Consider the following 5,000-nt stretch of genomic DNA (forward strand, 5'->3'; position numbering starts at 1 on the left):
AATACTGTATATTGACAGTCATGTTCGTTATTTTTAAAATGTTCCTGCTGAGCTTTTTAACATGCTTCTCTTTTGAACCGGACATATATATATGTATATATATATAACCCTGATCTACATACTCGAGATAATGGATGCTATTATGCATCAGTGTTGCCATACTCTGAAATTATTAGGTGGATGGTGGTAAAGTAAGGCGAGGAGGATGATAATTGAGGCATGCAGGCTGTGGTCTTGGCGTCAACTCTCTCTGAATTTGTGATGCATTGAAAATATATCTTTTTCAAGTTCTATTTAGTCCATATGTGTCAAACTCTCAAGGCATGGGCCATCGACCAGTGTAATTATATCTCGACCCTTGAGATCATTTTATATACTATTATTATTGTTATTAAAGCCGGGTATATGAGCGCTGGTAACACAATAAACTACAGATCCCATAATGCGGCGCTTCAGCTGCCTTGCATCAAGGTATTAACCTGAATGCAATTCAGAAGGCAGAAAACAGCATAATTAAATAAGTCTGACACTTCAAGCCCAGACGTTTTTAACCTGTGCACAATCACAAAAGTGATTTCAAGTAAAACTGCTTTATGGGGAGACACAAATCACCAGTTCACATGCCCCCACTTTCCCTGTTGTAGAAGTACACTGTTAAACCAAATTCGTCACTCTGATTGATTTCCCAAATACACACTTGCTGATAAACTGGCCTTTTCTTTCAGGTTTCACCGCAGGCGCTTTGGTGGCTGATGAACAAAAAAAAGTCAAATCATGCGGCTCAAACCTTGTGCATATTTGGTAGCTTTATATCATGTGAGGAAACTCTTCTGGTGAACAACAAACAGCACAGAATTCCCTCCCTCACTAGTAGGCACCTACGTCATCTGAGGTCTCTGTACAGAACCTCACAGCAAAAGAAAGCAGACCTATGGCCCAAAAAAGGTGACAGGCGTCAGCTCTTGCCAAAATGACTGTAAAGACAGCTGGGTGGTTGATTTATTGTGCGTGGAAGCGGGGAGTCAACCGTTTAACAAACAGCGTATTGCACTGATGACCTTCCATGTGTGTATATATAGATATAATGTATATGTATATATGTTTATATATATGTGTGTGTGTGTGTGTATATATGTATGTGTATATGTGATATATGTATGTGTGTGCATATATATATATATATATATATATATATATATGTTATGTGTGTGTGTAAGTATGTAGCGGCATGTACTGTGCTGCACAACAGTGACAAAACAGGTACGTGACAGTCAGGTTCACGTTATTTTCAAAATGTTTCCTTTTCTTTGTTGTTGACAACACTACTTCTCCTGTTCTTTGAGCGCGGGTATTTCTTGAGTATATATATATATATATATATATATACACATACATGTCTCTTTACACACACACATATATATACACATATATACACACACACACACATATATTGTCACAAAACTGAGACATTTGACAGATAAGGGGACAGGGCCACCCGTATATTATGGTATCCTGGCTGCAAAGGCGTTTCTTTCAAGTAAAATACAAACACTGAAATTACACTAGCGAGTCAAACAAGACTAAAGAAACAAAAGAAAAGGGGCAGGTTTAGGGAGACAGGAGTGAGGTGCAGTATGGTCCGGCCGCGGTAGTCTTCCACCATTGACTCGTGGCGGAGGTGACATCAGGGGACTGGAGCTGGTGGCGACTTCCGGTAGCTCCAGTCCGAGTGATGTCAGGTGATCCAGGTGAAATCCCGAAGGGATGGTCTGCGAGCAGGAAAAAGTCAGTACACTCACCACGCAGCATACCCCTCCGGAACTGCCTTCCTCAAGCCCAGCTTTCCCATGCGCGTGTGTGACCTGGGGCTACCGGCGGTTCCCGGCCAGGTGCGAACGATACTAACTTTCAGTCGTGAGCCGAGAAAGAGCATCAAGCGTTAGCGTGGAAGCGCCCGGCAGTGAAACGGCGGCTTATGCGGCTGCAGTTCAAGAAACCACGGGTGACCCGTGGTTCGACTGGCGCTCCTTGTGGAGGGCCATCCTGTAGGGTGCATGGTCCGTGACAAAGGGTGAATTCCCGGCCCAACAGGTAATTTTCAGCTGAAGTAGCCCGCCCATTTAATACGTAGAGCCTCCCTCTCCACCACCGCGCCTGGTCTCCGGTCCAACAGTTTCCGGCTCAGGGACGCGATGGGGTGCTCCACACCGCCAGCCTTTGTAGCTCAACCTGGCGCCCAGGCCTGTGTCCGGGCGCGTCCGTCTGGAGATGAAAGGCAAAAGAAAAGTTAGGTGCCATCAAAGCAGGTGTGGGCAGCCAGGGCCTGCTTTAGTCACTAAATGCAGGCGCCTGTTTTTCAGTCCATACCACAATGTTCGGAGGCTCTGCTAACAACCGTCCGTCAAAGGCGCGCTCTCTCCGGCAGGTACAGGCGGTAATTACCCGGCGGCTAACCCGAAGAGCTTGGACTTGCCGCTTGGATTTGTGGGGCAGAGCCCATTTCAGACGCATCAATTTGGAGCACTGCATAAATTTTCCGTACAGAATCAGCCCTACATATTGGCCAGCAATCAAGAAGCATTTCTTAGGATTAATCCGGAGCCAGCCTCTGAGTGTCGTAATACCGCTTGGACACGGACATGCGGCGGTGTTCGCTTCCGCTGTGCTGGAATAGATGACCACGTCATCAGGTAGGCAACACTGTATGAGTTATGAGGCGAAGCACTTTGTCCGCAGGCGCTGAAAGGTTGCTGGAGCAGTATAGCCAAATGGAAGGACCGATGCCAGGTGTCAGCAAGGTACTTCGCGCGGTTTCAGCCAGCGGAGTCCGTTAAAGGAACCTGCCGGTACCCTTTAAATCATGTCAAATTAACGGTCCAGGTAATGGGCCTGTCAAGCCTCCGAGGAGGTCGTCCCGCAGCATTGGCATTGGATAAGCATCAAATTGGGAGACTTAGTTAAACCGGCGGAGTCATTGCAGACCTCATTTCCGTCAGGCTTACGGCAAAAACAATGGGGCTGGACCAGGGGACTATAACTTTCCTCAATCACACCTAAGCTCAGCATCGCTTGATCTCAAGCTCCACTTCAGCCTTTGCCGGGAAAACTGATCACAGGCGTTCTCGGACCTTAGCAACCCGGGCTCTGTCACGTCTTGTACTCAATCAGAGAGGTCCTTCCGAGGGTTCTCACTGACTACCTCGAGCAGTCCCGGATAACTGTTTCCAGCTCCTGCGCTGTGTCTGGGACCAGTGCGAAGTTAAGGTCGTGTGTGAAGCGAAGAGTAAGCGGGGAGCCTGGCCCGGAGGAGGATCGGGGTCCCCTGTCCTTCCACGGTTTCCAGCAGGTTCACACCCCTGATAAAGCCCGCTCCCGCTGGCCCGTGATTGGGTTGACTCACCAAATGACCGACCAGTCCCTTCCTCTCCTTAACCCGTACAGGCCCTGCCAGTGAGCAATTTGCAAATTAGGAGGTAGGCACACGGACCATGACCGGTCCAGGCGGGCTCCCAGAGGGGCTGCCCGCGGTTGTAGTACCGGGCCTGCGCTTGGGCCTCCTCCGTGAACAAGGACAGGCCGAATTTTTCCAATCTGCTCAGCGCGTATCTTTCTGCGATATATTTCAGTATGTTTGTGGAGGGAGGCCTCTTCTTCCCAGCTACTTTCAAAATATCTAATATGCCCGAGGTTGTTAAGCCCGTATAGTAGTTCAAAGGGAGAGGCCGTCGGAGCTTGTGGGACTTCGGCAAACCCAAAAGGACGGGGAAGGCGAAATCCCAGTTCACTGCATCCTCGCGCTGCTGACCACCTTCGCAGCATTTGCTTGAGGTTGATTAAACCTCCTCTCTGCCAATCCGTCCGGTTTGAGGATGATACACGGTCTTTGTGCTTTTATTTTTCAGTAATCTGGCAATGATGTCTGACGTTCAGTGAAGGGGTCTAGTGCCGTAAGACTTCTTTGGGGATCCCCGCAACGCGCGATACCTAGTAATTCCGGTCGATGGCTTTAGGAAGTAGCTAATTGCCAACGGAACAACGGTGCTCGATGTGGCATCCCGAGGACTAAAAATGCTTGTGTCCTCAGGCTGCGAATCCCAGGGGTCCCTGGAGTCGGCCCGATTCTGTAGAAGGAGCGTCAATCAGTGGAATGGAATGAGAGACACGGTCCCTCCTGGAACTGTCGCAGTTGACACTCCGGGCGCCAGCGTGAACTCCTCATTAATTCCTGGCTGAGTAGAAGCAGGCCAGTCCAGCTCCAGAGTTTTCGGTGCCCCGGTGGCCACTAGGAGGTGGGCGTGTGCTAGCTCTGGACCTGCCACGCCCGGAAGATGCGTGGCACTAGCAGCAGCCTCGTCTCCTGCCGTCATACATTGCTACCACAGTGGGGTCATTATCTCGCACAAAGTAGGGGCCCTGTGGCATCGACTGATTGAGTCGCTGGCCATTGACAAGGACACGCTTTTAAAGCTTCAGGGTCATCATTCCATTGCTCCCCTCCTAAAACAGGTTTCTTGCAAATTGGAACCACAACAACACGGAAGAGATTAGCGTCGACCTCACTGAAATGGTTTCCTCCCGCCCTGGCGCCCAGCGGCGTTGGTGGATAACGTGTTATGACGGCGGGAGTTACCCATCGATCGAGAAAAGCGGAAGCCTGCGCCGTCTCTCTCTGCCGGCTGATTACGGCGTAGGCGGCAGGAGCCAGGTTATCTCCGTCCGCCGCGGGGAAGCCCAAGTCGCAGAGGCAGTATGTGTCTCCGCTTTTAAGTTTGAACAGTCCGCCCTATAATGTCACGGTGTAGAGGATCAGGTAGGAGCTGACTCACAGTGAACTTCTGAACTGACCCTCCATGTTTAAATGACTACAGCGGACCTGTACCAGCGGATATCTCCGTGGACCCAGGTTATACCGGTCCCAAATTTAGCCACTGTGCGGTTACTGCGGCGGCGGGCAACAATTGAAAATATTGCTGCGGGTCGAACAAACCTAACTGGTCTTG

Source organism: Polypterus senegalus, unplaced genomic scaffold (genome assembly GCF_016835505.1).
Source record: "Polypterus senegalus isolate Bchr_013 unplaced genomic scaffold, ASM1683550v1 scaffold_229, whole genome shotgun sequence".
Taxonomy (NCBI): domain Eukaryota; kingdom Metazoa; phylum Chordata; class Cladistia; order Polypteriformes; family Polypteridae; genus Polypterus; species Polypterus senegalus.